Here is a 16,994-nt window from a genome sequence, read left to right as displayed (position 1 = left end):
GGGAAGACTATTACCACAAGTCCCTCTAGGATAGGTACTCTTGCTTTTGCCCATTTCCTTCAGAGCACTATATAGCCCTCACCTTACTGACTTGCCTCTTCCTCTTTTAACACAGGACATTCACTTGGCCAGTTTTCCAGGGCTACCTGGCTATCTTCTAGCCTCCCTAGCAAAGAAGCTTTTTCTCTGGGAATTTAACCAAGGTGCCAATACTGTCTGTGATTGGTTAACTGTGCACAGTCCAGAATCAAGTATACCTGGGGTCCATCTGGCTTGGCCATCTATTGTTGTAGCTTACCGCATATTGTTCAACACCTGTTTTCTTGTCATAATTCTTGCTCATAGGTCATAACGGTCATAATAAAATAACTTATAGGGTTACTTGTGTACACAAGCACACCACACACTGCAACAGTACTACAAAGGAAACAAGGCAACTCAACAGGGAGCTTCAGGACTCAAACATCTACCACATTCTAAGTATTTCCTGTTTCTTCTTAAGTAATTATTAATATTATTCCTATTTTGGTGCCAGTACTGGAGAGTAAACTCAGAGCTGAGGCACTGAAACTCACTTAGCTGGGGACTGAACTATCCCTTAGCTTTTTCTGCTCCAGGCTAGTACTCTACCATTTGAGCCAACCTCCAGTTCTGGCTTTTTGTAGGTTAATTGGAGCCTCACAGACTTTTCTTTCCAGACTGGCTTCAAACCAGGACCCTCAGATCTGAGACTCCTGAATTGCTAGGATTACAGTTGTGAGCCACCCACACCTGGCTACAATCTTTTTTTTTTTTAACTTGAATGTTTTTTTTTTATATCTCTTAGATATGGAGATCAGCAACCTCTGCTGCCTTCATTTTTCTTAGCTATATTTTCTCTTTCTAACTCCTTCCTTAAATGATTCTTTATTTTTTATATATTTTTATTTATTTATTTTATTTTTTGTCGGTCATGGGGCTTGAACTCTGGGCTTGGGCGCTATTCTTCAGCTCTTCAGCTCAAGGGTAGTGCTCTACCGCTTGAGCCACAGTGCCACTTCCGGTTTTCTAGTGGTTTATTGGAGATAAGAGTCTCACGGACTTTCCTGCCCAGGCTGGCTTTGAACCGTGATCCTAGATCTCAGCCTCCTTAGTAGCTAGGATTACAGGCGTGAACAACCGGTGTCCAGCCCTTATACAATTTTTGTAGGAACTTCATTCTGTATCTGGTAAGAGGAACCATAATTTCACCTACTAATAAGTAGGTTGTCACAGATAGCAGTCTGTGAGCATGAAGCCTGCTTACTGAAACAGGCATGTCCTGCAAGGGCAGAGAGAGAGGGGGCCAATGAATGAGACCCCAGGAGTACAAGGCATCTGTTCCCTGATCACACTAAGAGCTCCCTGAGGACAGAGATAGAATCCTCAGATCTATTACCCCACATGGACAATAGGCTGATTCTATGCATGACTTATGTCACAGAGATCTTAGTATCCAGGGTGGCTCCTCTGTGCCAGGACAGGAAGGAAGGAAGAGGACAGGGTGCCTCATAGACAGGCAGCTCCTGAAGCAGCTCATCAGGTGACAAAATGAAGACAAGAGTGTAATGAGGAGACCATCACACCCTCTGGAAGGTTCTCCCACCAGAGGCCAGCAGCAGAGGAAGACAGATAACTCACTGTGGGTGAACATGGGCACCACACTGGGAAGGCCCAGAATGGTGAGCCAAAGAAATATAGGAAGGGGAAAGCTTTGGAGATGTATGGTTAAGACTCCAAATATCAGCTCTAGCTTTTACCAATCTTGAGATTGCTCCTTATGGGCCTCAGTTTCCTCATCTGTACAAGGTGGAAAATTATCGTCTCGACCAAATAAGAGGACAGGGGAGCCCTTGTTCCACAGAAAGAGAGACATAAATGGTAGTCATGTTATGGAGATTTTTTTTTCTGAAGGTAAAAACTAACCTCCTAGCCAGATATTAGTAGCTCACACCTGAAATCCTAGCTACTCAGGAGGCTGAGATCTGAGGATCATGGTTTTCAGCCAGCTCAGAAAGAAAGGTAAGTCCTTGAGATGCATAACTCCAAATAACCCCCAAAAAGCCAGAGGTGGAGCTGGGACTGAAATGGTAGAACACTAGCCTTGAGGGAAAAAAAGCAAACAAACTAAAAATCTCTTGACCTTGCATTTAAGACCTAGCCCTGCATTCACACCCAGCAAGAAAGAAAAAAGGAGGGAAAAAGAAACACCTCTCCTCAAACAAGAACACAACCTATGAGGTTTTCAGCTGAATGCAACTAAAATAAAAATGGGAGAACCAATTGTTTCCTGAGGCTGACTATTTATGAGGCCAATTTTCAAGTGATAACAAGTCCCCACAGCAGCATACATACAGCCTGGAGTCCAGAAGAGAGGGAACACACCCAACCCAAACTTCGTGGAAGCTCCACAGACACTTGTGGCACTCAATCAGAGCAATAATCAGAGCAATAATCCACATGATGATCAAGATAAAGTGTGATGGATGGGAGGAGAGAGAAGATGCAGGTGGAAAGGAATTGCACTTGTTTTTTATTTCCTCAAGAAAAACTTCTGCCTGAAATAGATTAATTCCATCTACATATTAATGTGGATTACTAATTAATGACTTGAAAATGCTTTCAACACAAAATGCTAAGCAAATGCTTAAAAATAAAGAGTCTCTGGGTATGTCTCCAAAAGAAATATGTTAGCTTCCTTAATTTTCTCTCTCTTTTGTAACATTTAAAATATTATGGTTTGAAGGAAATGGAAGGGAATTATGGAAATTCACTAAAGCACAAAACCAGGAAATTGGAAAGCCTGGTCAGGTAACTAACTTCCTTGGAGCCCCTATGAACACTCACTGCACATTCCCCAGTGCGCTGAGAGTACTGTTACACACATCTTAGCTGAAGTTCATTCTTGGGATGCTTAAGCACAGATCATGCCTTGCGTTTCTTCATAGCCCTGCCACACAACATTGTACCAGGTGCACAGCAAACAGCCAATAATGTGTTACATCACCAGGGCTTCTCAAAAGAGATGGGCATGCCTAGCTACTCAGGAAGCTGAGATCTGACAATAGAAGTTCAAATCCAGCACAAACAGAAACATCAATGAGGCCCTTATCTCTAATGAATCAGCAAAACCCCAAATTGGAGGTATAGCTTAAGTGGTAGAGCACCAGCCTTGAATGAAAAAGCTAATAGACAGCACGCAGGCACTGAGTTCAAGCTCTAGTACTGGCACAGAAAGAGACAAATGGGGGGTGGGGGGAGCAAAGTTTAAAAAAGGATGAAAAAAGATTCTTGACATTGGAGAACTATGAAGGCCCATGGACTAGGTGATCAAGGTCAAATTGACCATAAAAATTCATCAACTTTGTGCTAAGAATGGCATTTACTTCTCTAATTTTCTTCTCCCAAACCCATGAACTTCCATCTAAAATCAAAACCACATGAGATGAATCCCAACAGATTCTAAGGCATGTCTGACTAGGGCTCCTCAAACCATCCAAGCTGCCCCAAAACAAGGGCAATCTGAGAAGCTGTCATAGCCAAGAGGAGCCCAAGGAGCCATAGCAATTCAATGTGAAGAGGTTTCCTGGAAGGATTTTACAGAAGTAGAAAAAAGCCTGAGAAGACCAAGAGCCCAGCTAAAGTCTCACAGACAAAGCAGGAACCCCAACCTTCCCTCAGATCCTCTTGGTGAAGACATTCTCACTGACAAGGCCTATGTAAATTTGTCATTGAAATGCAAATCCTCCTTCTCTGGAACACAAGTCCTGTATAATTTGGCACTGAAGCACCACATGGACCACAGAGCACCATGTAGCAAGAGTCAAAACTGAGGCCTAAAGTGGGAACCAGTGTCTTTCCAATTTCTAGTTTAGGATCTGGTGCTCTAGTGAGGTTGATGCTTCCACACTGGCCAGATCCAAAACTCTCCTTGCTATCCTGGACACTCCATGAACCAGTTTAGGACTCTTGAATAAATTTCTGTCAAATCCCAGCTTCTGGTCTTTGCTAGAATTGTGGCTGGTGTGGTGCAAGGAAATATGTGTATTTAGCTACATGTCCTTTTGCCATGGGTCACTATGCCAGGGCTAAACAGAAAGTCCATCCCTGGCAGGGTAAGGATCCAGACATAAACAAACAGCTTCCCAGGGGCTGGGAAGGTGGCTCAGTGGTAGAGTGCTTGTCTCAATTCCTCAGCACCACATAAACAGAAAAAGCTAGAAGCAGCTCAAGTGGTAGAATGTTGGCATTGAGCTTATGAGCTAAGGGACAGCACCCAGGCCCAGAGTTCAAGTACCAAGACCAGAAAAAAATAAAAACAAGCAACAACAACAACAACAACAAAAACAGTTTCTAACTAGGGTGTGTGGAAAAGGCAAAGTTCTGCCAGGCTGGCGAGATGGCTACACTTCCCCTGTGCAGGCCCCATCCATCAGCCTCCCTGAGGGATCTCAGCTACTTGTAGGGCACATTTTCTAAATGTGAACCTGTTTCTGTTATGAGAATCAAAGTACTCCAGCTGCAAGATCATAAATACTCAAAAGTGACTGCTAATATCAGTGGCAGTTTGCAAAATGCCAAATTGGATCAAGAAGTGGATGTCATAAATTACATTCCTTGCTCTCCCATAATCACAGAAGTATTGTACAAGGTTTTGGAGTTTTTTATTTTATTTTTTTTCCAGTGGTTTTCTTTTTCTTTCTTTCTTTTTTTTTAATTGATGAGATCTTCTTTCAATTAGTTCATAGGGGCTCCCTGAGATTTCAGGCAGAACCTTGAAAATTACTTAACAGTAGCCTACAATTCCAAGCCTACAAACAAGTCAAAAATATGCTTAAATTAGCCAGGTGCCAGTAGCTCATACCTGCAATCCTAGCTACTTAAGGAGGCTGAGATCTGAGAATCACAGTTCAAAACCAGCTTAGGCAGGAAAGCCCATAAGATTCTTTTTTTTTTTAATTTAATTTTATTTGTGAACATACTGTACAGAGGAGTTACAATTACATGGGAAGGATAATGCGTACATTTCTTACCAAGCATTGCAGCCTCCTCCTTTGTTTACCCTTCAAATCCCTTCCCAGCCTTCCCCCTCCCCCCCAATCCCAATCCTTCTCCTTCCTCCCCCTTCCCCCCCACTGACATTGTAAAGCTTGTTTTGGACATGACAACTTGTACTTCTCATTGTTGCAACAGGTCCACCTGTATCCTTAAACAACTGGTTTTTCCCCATCTCCTCCACAAGTTATACTGACATCAAATATAGGGAAAGCAGGGGTTATACTGTGGGGGAGGGACATATAAAGCAACAAAGAGATAATCTTATAAATGCGTTAGAAACACATGCATGAAAGAAAAAATATTAAAATACATATCTAAGGGTTCATTTTCCTGACATCACATTATCTGACCTTTTCCGATTGACTCATACATATACTAGATATTACAAATAAGGGAAACTCTTTAAGTCTTTCGCCCACTTATTTATTGGGCAGTTGTTTCTTTGAGGATTTGTTGTTGTTGGGTTTAATTTTTTGAGTTCCAAGTATATTTTAGATATGAGACCCTTGTCTGTTGTATGGCTAGTAAAGATCTTCTCCCAATCCATGGGCTTTCTATTGATCTTGCTAGCTATGTCATTTGCCCTGCAGAAGCTCTGCAACTTTATGCAGTCCCATTTGTCCAACCTTTCTTTGATTTGCTGTGTTTCCGGGTCTCTATTCAGAAAATTTCGGCCTGAGCCAAGGAGACCTAGGGTTTCTCCTATTCCATCCTGTAATGTTTTCAGAGTGTCTGCTTTGAGTTCAAGGTCTTTGATCCATTTGGAGTTGATTCTGGTGCAGGGTGATATAAAGGATCTAGCTTTAGTTTTCTACATGTAGTTAACCAGTTTTGCCAGCACCATTTACTGAAGAGGCTGTCTTTCTTCCATTCTATTTTTTTAGCTCCCTTATTGAAGATTAGATGGCTATAGGTCTGTAGGTTCATTTCTGGGGTTTCAATTCTATTCCATTGTTCCTGAGGTCTGTTCTTATGCCAATACCAAGCTGTTTTGATTACTATGGCTTTATAGTAGAGGAGATTCTTATCTCCAATAAACCACTAGAAAACCGGAAGTGGTGCTGTGGCTCAAGCTTTAGAGTGCTGGCCTTCAACGGAAGAGCTCAGGGATAGTGCCCAGGCCCAGATTTCAAGCCCCACGACCACCACGACCAACAACAACAACATATATATATATATATATATATATATATATATATATATATATGTATATGTGTATATATATATATATATATGTATATGTATATGTGTATATATATGTATATGTATATGTGTATATCTATCTATCTATCTATCTATCTATCTATCTATCTATCTATCTATCTATCTATCTATCTATCTATGTTTAATGGCCAGATGCTAGCGGCTCATACCTGTAATCCTAGCTACTCAGGAGGCTAAGATCTGAGAATTACGGTTCATAGCCAACCCAGGCAGGAAAATCTATGAGATTCTTATGTCTAACTAGAAAGAAATGTAGAAAGTGGAGGTGCACCTTTAGTGGTAGAGCACCAGCCCTGCATGAAAAAAGGTAAATTTACCATTCTTGTACATATGAAAAAATTCAGGTCCCAGGCCACTCAGGTATAGAAGGACAAACTCTGAGATGTGAATACAAGCTAACTTTAGAACTCAGGGCTTGGCTCTCACCCTGCTACACTCCCAGTCAAAGCAGACTAAAGAAAGATGAAGACAAAACCATCAACAAAACCATCCCTATGGCCATGTATTGTGGCACTCAGGAAGCAGAGGCAAGAAGAATACTAAGAGTATGAAGCAAACATTGGCTAGATAGACAGATCCTGTCTTAGAAAAACAATCCTTGTGCACAGGAGCAGCCTGGGAACCATGTGAGTATCACATTATGGGAACCTGTCATTATTAGCTCAATGAACAAAAGGAAAACTTTTAGAAAATAGCCAAGATCCCTATATGAAACTGTGGACACAGAGGCCTAGCTTTGCCACACACTGTCTTTCTGGCCTTCATTCCTTTATCATTTAAATGGCCCAAATACCACCTTCTGGTTGTTAAGACAACTTTGTTGAGATCACATTTGTGAAAAGTTCTTTGAAAACCTCAAAATGCTGTATATATTGTGTTATTAATGAGAATCCCTAAAAATTGTTTGGGTCAAGTTGCTAAAATTCATTCTCTCAAGTCCCCTTTACAGGGGCAGAAAAGAGGTGAAAAGAGATGAAAATAACTTACCTTAAGTTCCAACACTGAAAAGGAATGTTATATACATGGCAGGAAGTCTGGAGTGTCATTTGCTCTTCCTGCACACACATACACACACACACACACACACACACACACACACACACACACACACACACACACACACACACCTCTTCAGCAAACAAAGGTGCTAGACAAGTAATTGCTAGGTCTCAGAAAGAGGACACTAGCACTTTTAGGCTCACTACAACACTACTGTGACCTTTGTCCCGGAGGGGAACTTCCAGTACTAGGAACACAACTCCTCCCTTACAGATAACATTGGGGAAAGGAGAGGGTCAGCAGCCCAGTATTGCCAACAGTCTAAGGAAATAACTCCCAGTTCCTCGTACTTGCAGAATCCTACACACTAGACCATTTTCCTCAGTCCCCATCTCCTCTATTTTCTGACATTCAGTAACATTGTGGAAGGATAAGTTACAGAATCCTAGAATCAGGGATCATAGGAACTCAGATTCTAAAGACTGCCTACTCTAACTCCTCCTATCTGGCACTCCAACTTCCTCCAGTTTCAACTTTGAATTCTTCCAAGGATGGGGAGCTCACTACTTCCAGGACCAGCTGACACTCTCCCCCACATACCCATACGGCATGTTACAGCAAGTACCTAATGTAGCAGGGATGAGGCACATGGACCTTCCTCAGGACTAGCTACAGAGTAGAGGGGCCCAGTGCAAAGGGAAAACAGCACCTTTTGTTCAAATATTAATACTTTCCAGATAGCAACAGGAGAAGGTTAAACTAAGAGTAAGCCTTTTCATGTGTCAGCCCTAGAAATTGAACTCAGGGCCTGGGCACTGCCCTGGAGCTTTTTTTGTTCTAGGCTAGCACCCTACCATTGAACCATAGCACCACTTCCAGCATTTGTTGTTGATATTGCTGTTGTTGGTTGTGAGGCTTGAACTCTGGGCCTGGGCACTGTCCCTCAGCTCTTCAGCTCAAGGCAAGCACTCTACCATTTGAGCTACAGTGCCACTTCTGGTTTTCCATTGGCTTACTTGAGATAGGAGTCTCATGGCCTCTCCTGTCCAGGCTGGCTTTAAACGGCCATCCTCAGATCTCAGCCTCCTGAGTAGCTAGGATAACAGGCATGAGCGGCTAGCACCCAGCCTAATTACAAGCCTTGCTTCTGATGTTAAAGTCAGTGGGCCTGAATTCATCTATTGGCTAATACTACTAGTCATTTTCTTAGTTGAGGTAATGATATCTATTTCTGGGGCATAAATGAGTTAACTCTGTAGGAATCTTAGAATTCAGAGTAAACACCATTTTTATGCCTCAAAATAAGTACTACAAGTTGCATTTTAAGATGTACACTGAGGGCTGGGAAGTTGGCTCAGTGGCAGCGCGCTTGTCTTGCATGCCTGAGGCCCTGGGTTCGATTCCTCAGCACCACATAAGCAAAAAGAAAAAAGCCGGAAATGGCACTGTGGCTCAAGTGGTAGAGCGCTAGCCTTGAGCTGAAGAGCTGAGGGACAGTGCTCAGGCCCAGAGTACAGGCCACATGACTGGACCCCCCCGCCCCCAAAAAAAGATGTACACTGAGGGGATGGGTAGGTGGCTCAGTGGTAGAATGCTTGCCTTGCATGCATAAGGCCCTGGGTTTGATTCCTCAGCACCACATAAGAGAAAAAGCCTGAAGGGTGGGCACTGTGGCTCAAACGGTAGAGCACTAGCCTTGAGATGAAGAGCTGAGGGATATGATTATGGAGGGCAGGGATTGGAGGGGAAAAACAAAGGAGGAGGCAACAATGCTTGATTAGAAATGTACTTATTACCTTGCTCACATAATTGTAACCCCTCTGTATAGTATTTTCACAAAAAAAAACTTATTTTAAAAAAAGGGCAGAGGGATAGAGCCCAGGCCCAGAGTTCAGAACTCATGACCAAAATGTACACTGAAATGCATGCTGAAAGTTACACATTTAGGTACAGAGAAAGTTTGAGGAGTAATCTGAATATCACCTCATTTCAAAGATGCAGACTGCTCTTCAGCTGCTGGCTCCTGACACCTCTGCAGACCATGTAGGCACCAGGCAAGAAGAATCAGAACCATCACTGAGGCTGGAGCCAGTTTTGTGGGATCCAATGTTGAGGTGCTGGAGGGCAGGGAGAGGCTCCTTAAAAAATATGAAATTAAGGCACTCTCAGAATACATCAGTAAGTGATGACATGTCACCCCATCTGGACTCTCGATTGCAAGGTCATAAAAATGCCTGTGGCCCCTACACCAACAAAGAGGAGGATCCACCAGTGTATCAGATGGCCAACTGTTAAGAGATTCTCAAAGTGGAAGGGAAGGGGCTCAGGCCTATGGTGAATCTGACAATGGCCACCATCCAAGCTCAGAATGTCGAAAGTCATGAATTAGACTGAACTGGTAAAGAAAGTAGTGCTAGACCAGTATTGGTGGCTCACACCTGTCATCCAAGCTACTCAGGATGCTGAAGGCTGATGATCATGGTTTAAAGGCAGTCTGTTCAGAAAAGTCCACGAGCCTCTTATCTCCAATGAACCAGAGAAAAAGCTGGAAGTGGAGGTGTGGCTCAAGTGGGAGAACATCAGCCTTGAGAAAAAAGCTGTGTTGACAAGTGATGCCTGGAGTTCAAGTCTCAACACCAGAAGGGGAAACAAGGAAGGAAAGAAAGGGGAAGGGAAGAGGGGGGAAAGGGAATGAAGGAAGAGGAGGGAAGGAAGGAAGGAAGGAAGGAAGGAAGGAAGGAAGGAAGGAAGGAAGGAAGGAAGGAAGGAAGGAAGGAAGGGAAGGGAAGGAAGGAAGGAAGGAAGGAAGGAAGGAAGGAAGGAAGAGGGAGGGAGGGAGTGAGGGAGGGAGGAATCCAGGACACAAGAACTGTCCTGGGATATGGAAGGGGCTAGTGTGGATATGAGACATGAGTTTGAGTTCCAGCATCTCTTGAACAGGCATCTTGTTCTTCCCCATAGAGCCTTCCTGCTTCACAGCTGGCTGCCTACCTGGCACCCTGCCCCCTCTGGGCTTGTCTCCACAGAGCAGCTGCAGCTGCCACCCTGGCAGAACACAGAATCGTGTCACCTCCTGCTTCACTACCTCTGCAGGGAAAATCCAAAGTCTTCACCTTCTGTTTGAAGGCCCTGCACCTTATCAAGTGCTACCTTCACTGCTCAAACCCTAGGAGCTGGCCATCAGGGCCAGATAGGACAAGCCTAGGTGGGACGAGCTACTCTGCCTGCAACCTCTTTCTCACCAATGTCCCAAGCACTACTGCTCCTCCAGATATTTGCTTATACTTGCTTTCTCCAGCTCTGAAGACAGAAATCAAACCCAACTCAGCTTAGCACCTGCTAGCTAGGAGCTTCCATTGTATTCTCCCCAATGTATCCTGTGGCTATTTCCATCAGGTCTTGCCATTCTGCTCCACTGTTACAGCCCAGCCTTGCTGCCTAGCTCTGAGGGCAGAGATGGGGGAACACCCTGACATCTTGATTGTCCTTTTCAGAAACACGGCAGGCACTTGACCAGTCACAAATTGATGAATGACTGCTACACAATGCCAGAGGTAAACAAGGGCTGGGGTACAAAGACTGACTGGGGGGGAATTTTGAAAAAGCCAAATCTCTGGAAAGTCGAAGTGTGGCTCCAGTAGGAGAGCACCAGTAATGTGCAAAAAGCTAAGTGGGAAGCCCTGAGTTCAAGCCCCAGTACCAGTACCAACCAATCAATGAGAAAAGAACTACAATGTGCTCTCAGTGCCTCTGGTGACCTGCAGGATAACCCAACACCAGGGCTTTGGTGCCACACACTGTCTCTAAGAAGCCAGCAGAGATAGCAGACACCATCTCCTTTTTGTTGAGGTTCCTGTAACACAGACTCTTGCAGGAGCAGCCTAAATTCATTTCTTATTCATTTCCTTGGAACACCACTGCTGCTAAACTAGGACAAATCCTAGAACAGGCCTCCCACCTGCCCACCCACCTGAAAGGCAAAATGGATTTAACCTAACACCAGGGGATCTCATCTGAGAGCATCCAATTATCAAAGACGAAAAAAGTTAAAAGAAAAAAAAAAAAGCCCAGGACAGAAAGGATAAATCTGGAGTCAAGATGTGCTCCATCTCACCAGGCCCAAAGAAACATAGGTCCCATGGTTTCCCTTATTGCAATGACTAGTGTATGTCAGGGACAAGCAGAAAAGGTCAAAAGCTATGTACTATGACCAGATAAGAGGATGTTAAAGGAAATGAACCCCAAAATAGGGACACAAGTGGTTTTTTCTTTCTTGCTATTTGTTTCTAATGTATTTATAATGTACCATGTGATTTTTTTTGTTGCTTTGTATGCTCCTCCGCCAACATATAACCCCTGTTTTCACTGTATTTGATGTTGATGCCCTGCATCTTGTATATACACTTTTCTAATTTGGGGAGAGAAAGAGAAAAAACAAAATGCTTAAAGAGGAATATAGGTTGACCCATTGTAACAATGAGATGTACAAAGACACTATGTTGAAAAATGAACTTTACAATTTAGGCGAGGTGGGGGTGTGGAGAGTATGGAGTGTAGTTTGGACGTGGGAAGGAAGGGATGGTAGGGGACAAACAAAGGATGGGGCAGCAATGCTTGATAAGAAATGTACTCATTACCTTACTCATGTAACTATAACCCCTCTGTACAGTATTTTTACAATAAAAATGTATTTAAGAAAAAGATATGCTTCTTCTCATCAATGATGCTCTTTTCATTTAGGTGTTTTCATATCTATTACTTCAACTATTCTTATAAAATTTTCCTGCAAATACTCCAAATGATAGAACTCAGAGATAATTGTCCTCATTTTACAGATAAGGGCAGTGAGACTCAGAAAGGCTAGATAAGTGAGCTGAGGCATGGTTCAAGTAATAGAGCAACTGAATAGTAAGCAGCGGGATCTGATTTCAAATGCTAGTACCATCAAAAAAGGAGACAGAGAGGAAGGAAGGCATGGAGGGAAGCGAAGGGAAAGAGGGAAGGAGGGAAGGAGGAAATAAGGGGAGGAGGGAAGGAGGGAAGGAGGGAAGGGGTCAGGGCTGACATGAAAGGAGGGTAATGAATGATTCCCCCACACTAACCATTCTACAATTATTCGCCATTCTGCATTCCAAAGGAGTTTGAAAGAATGGTTTGATAGTACCTACAGGGTTTCAACTGTGAAGGGCCTGTGCTTGCTAGGCTGGTACTCTACCAAAGATTGTTACTCTACCACTTCAACCATACTTCCAATACTGCTTTTTCCTGTTTTTTTTTTCAAGATAGGAATCTATTCACATCTTTTTAAAAAATTAATACTGGTACTGGGGCTTTGACTTAGGGCCTTGTGCTCTCAGTTGGCATTTTTCCTCAAGTCTGCTGTTCTACCACTTGTACCACACCTCCCCTTCTGGCTTTTTAATAGTTAATTAGAGAGAAAAGTCTCACAGATTTTTCTGCCTGGGCTGCTTTCACACTGTGATCCTCAGATCTCAGCTTCCACATTAGCTAAGATTATAGGCATGAGCTACCAATGTCCAACGTTTTTCTATTCTTCAACAGCAGCTCCAAGGACTCCTTGAGATTTATCTACCAGGTAAGAAAGCTTTCTTCCTAGGAAAATTCTGTCTTCATCTTCTCAGAGCCTGTCACCACCTCCCGCACAGCCCAGGGGAACCTAGTCCCAGACTCCCTATGTCAGTGAAATGAGCTCCCTTCCAATAGTTTAGTACACTCCTTCCCCTCTCCACAGCTTAGTATGCTCCCTTCCTAGGCAACACTAGGCCCATTTAAAAAGGCAGTAAATAATCAGCCTCCACCCCCCTTTACAAACTTGGGATGGCACTTCTCTGGGGCAGCTACTACCGTATAAGGCAACAAGAGCCCCTTAGTGTGACCTTCAGGTCTGGGCAAATGCAGGGCCTCTTACCTACTATTTGGACAGCAGCCTAGTCTGCCATGATGAAGCCCCTGGACCTCATGTCCACACCAGGTCTCCACCTCCTAGCCACTTGTATCACCTCTTAAACCACCGAGGTTATACAGGTCACCTCAGACAATACCTGGAGATTCTTCTCTCTTCTCCCCTGTGAGAAGGGGTCTTGCCAGCCCCTCTCCCAGCAATAAACCTTCCTTTGTTCTCTGTACATGGCTGTCTGTGTGATTCTCTGGCAAAGTGCAAATACTGTTCTTTTTACCTAAAAATCATTTACCATTCCTCTAAATTACCTATACTCCCCCACTCCATGGTGCAGAGCGTAGGTTAAGTGTTTTTTTGTTTTTAAATCTCACTGGATTGTGGATTGATCATCTCCCATGGTTCTTCTAACAACAAAATAGGATGAGTGTATCTTTGTCTCCAGTTGGTTGATCTCAGCAGACTTAAACTTTGGAAGGAAAAAAGGTTTCTCTGCGTCCTATGTCCTTTTCAGAGACCACCTTATTCTGAAGTACCAGTCTGGTTAGTTCCTTAACAGTATTCTTAATTTTTGGGTGCCAGTGGTTCATACCTGGAATCCTAGCTACTCAGGAGGCTGAGATCTGAGGAGGTTGAGCGCTAGCCTTGAGCTGAAGAGCTGAGGGACAGTGTTCAGGCCCAGAGTTCAATGCCCATGACCTATCATCAAAAAAAAAAAAAAAAAACAACGAAAAAAAGAGAAACAACCTGAGAAGTCTGTGAGACCTTACCCCCAATTAACCACCAAAAGCCAGAAATGAGATGGGGCTCAAATGGTAGAGCATCAACCTTAAACACAACAACTAAGGGAAAATGCTCTGGCTCTGTGGTCACACCCCAGTACTGGCACAAAACAACAACAAAAAAAACCGCAGTTCTAATAACCACTGTCATATTTATTAATTTGCCTGTTTACCACCTAGATGTCTCTTCTACAAGAATGTAAGGCACATATCTTGATGGTTATGTAGCTGGTACTACAATAAATATACTGAATGAATGGATGAATGACTAGATTCATCAAACAACCAATGAATCAATCTTATTTGCATTTGACCACTGTCTAAAGCCCACAATACTCATTTGCAATAACCAAATTAGGTACAATAGTCAAATAACCTCATGAAGTAGGATAGATAATAGCTTTCTATTTTTCTTCAGCATAAAAACAAAACAAATGCACAGACATGGAGGGACAAAGGATGAACAAAAAGCAGTGGTAAGCCTGGCGCCAGTGGTTCACACCTGTAATCCTAGCTAGTCAGAAGGCTGAAATCTGAGGATCACGGTTCAAAGCCAGCTGGGCCAGGAAAGTCCATGAGGCCCTTATCTCCAATAAACCACTAGAAAATGGGAAGTGGTGCTGTGGCTCAAGTGGCATAGTGTTTGCCTTGAGCTGAAGAGCATAAGGACAGTGCCCAGGTCCAGAGTTCAAGCTCCACAACCAACAAAAAATAAATAAAAGAACAGAGAGGAAAGCTGAAAATATATGAAGGCAGGAGCCAGCTCCTCCCTAGAGCCTCCCTCTGTTACCATCCATTCTGATTTTCACTTTCTCAGAACTCTCTAAGAAGTCTGTCTCCCTTCTCATAATCAGTTATAGAGAAGAGCATAACTTTTCTGGAAGATGTAAACTTCTAGAGTGTAGATCAGGGGCTGCACCTTGGATCCCTTGTACCATTCATGATGTCAGGCACACAACAGGCTCCCAAATGGCCTCCAATTCTGTCACACTCCTCCCCTGAAGAGCTGGAGTCTGGTGCTCTTTCTGCACAGAGGCAGCATTTCAGGTATATTTCTAACTAAGAGAAGAGAGTGTCAAGTATCATGGACATGTTCAGACTACATTTAGGTCAAAGAAGGAATGGAGCTGTCAGCTTGATCTCTTCCTCATTCCTGAATCACTTGCTCTAGGGAAATCAAGCTACAACACAATATTGTAAGCAGACCACTGAGCTCCAGTTGAGACCCCAGAAGGATGAAGAGCTAGACATCATGATTATAATTTCACACTACCGAGACCACTTCATACAGCAAAGTGCAAATCCCTGACCCACAGAAACTATGAGGTGTCTGTACTATAAGTCACCAGATTCTAGAATTTGTTAGGAAAGGTCAGGAGAGCAGTGGAAGGGAAAGAAGGGGAGGGGAGAGAAAGGGGAGGGAAAGGGAGGAAAGTTCTCTAGCAAAGGCTAAATCACAGAGCCCTGACATACTCTGCTCCAGACAACTCTGCTGGAAACTCTAGTTCCACCTCTTGCTCTTCCTTTTCCAGCCCCAAAGCCCCCTGCAACCACACAGCCCTCCTGGAACTATGCCCTTCCTGCCCTTTTACCTTTGCTTTTTCCTGGGGGAGTGAGGAGAGGAGAGGGTCCTTTTGTTTTTCCTAACATCTCTGTTCCCTTTTATTTTTTCTATTCAATGCATATTTAATTTTGTATTTTTCATAGCCTTCATATATATTGGCTGTGACCATTCCCCACATTCACTTGATCATTTCCCCCCACACCCACCTCATCTATCTACATTTAAAGTTTTGAATCAATAGACCAATTCTAAGTTTGTGTGTGGGCTGGGAATATGGCTTAGTGGTAGAGTGCTTGCCTAGCACACATGAAGCCATGGGTTCAATTCCCCAGTACCACATAAACAGAAAAATAAGAAGTTTGTGTGTATATGTGTGTGAGTGTGTATGAAAGTGACAAAGACACTGACAGAGAGAGAGAGACAGAGGGGGAGAAAAAGCATTCCATGTAGTAAGAGGCAGGTGGTTTTCATGCAGTCAATGCGGCTGGGAACAGAGGTGGGGAAGACAGGACAGGAGTGGACCAAGCATAGTTTCCTACAGGAGAGCCAGGGACAGTATTCACATTTCCAGAGATCACTATGACTGCTGAGTAGAGAAAGTCACAAAAATATCACAGTTCAAGCACACCTTTGCCTCGATTCCAAAATCTAAAACATTAATAACTTTTTAAATAACTCATTTAGCAACAAAGCCTGACCTAAAAAGACACGTGTATTAATAGTCTTTATTTACCCAAATTCGTGTATTGTCTGAATACATTTTGGCCATGGGGGAAAGGAGGTGTCTGATCACAGGGAACCAATGTTATTCCACAATACACTGTATGCACTGTGCCAACATTTGTAATTAAAAAAAAAATTTGTGTGGATGTTGCAGACTCAATGCTTGGATCCCTGCTGCCAAATTCACCAATGTGCCAGCATTTGGGGTGATTAGGTCATGAGAAGGGAGCCCCAAGAGTGGGAGTAGTGTCCTTATAAGAAGAAACAGGAGCTCTCCCCTGAACACTGTCATCACCCATAAGGACAAAGCAAGAAAGCAATTAGCTGTAAACTAGCACCTTGACCATGACTTTAACCCTGCCAGCCTTGAGCTTAGACTTTCAGCTTCCCCAATATGAAAAATAAAAGATTCTGTAAATCCGTTGTTCTAGTTCTGTTCTCTCAGCCCACACTGACAAAGACCACCGATTATCAATATTTTACTTCTCAGCTGCAACACAACCTTCATTGTCCACTATGCAGAATGCATTACAGCCTTTCAAGGTGTTTCCCTTCCATCTACCACAGTTGGTGTGAAGCAGAGGTTGTGAGACCCTTCAGGAGGAGGGTGGTGGCCAAGCACCAAGTCCAGCTTCTGGCAGAATACCTGCTCTATCTAGCTGTGCACAGGATGGAGATCAACATCATCCAGCACCAACATCTCACATCA

Source organism: Dipodomys merriami, unplaced genomic scaffold (assembly GCF_024711535.1).
Source record: "Dipodomys merriami isolate MVZ:Mamm:240054 unplaced genomic scaffold, mDipMer1.0.p SCAF_175, whole genome shotgun sequence".
In the NCBI taxonomy this organism is placed as follows: domain Eukaryota; kingdom Metazoa; phylum Chordata; class Mammalia; order Rodentia; family Heteromyidae; genus Dipodomys; species Dipodomys merriami.
This window is presented reverse-complemented; position numbering follows the sequence as displayed.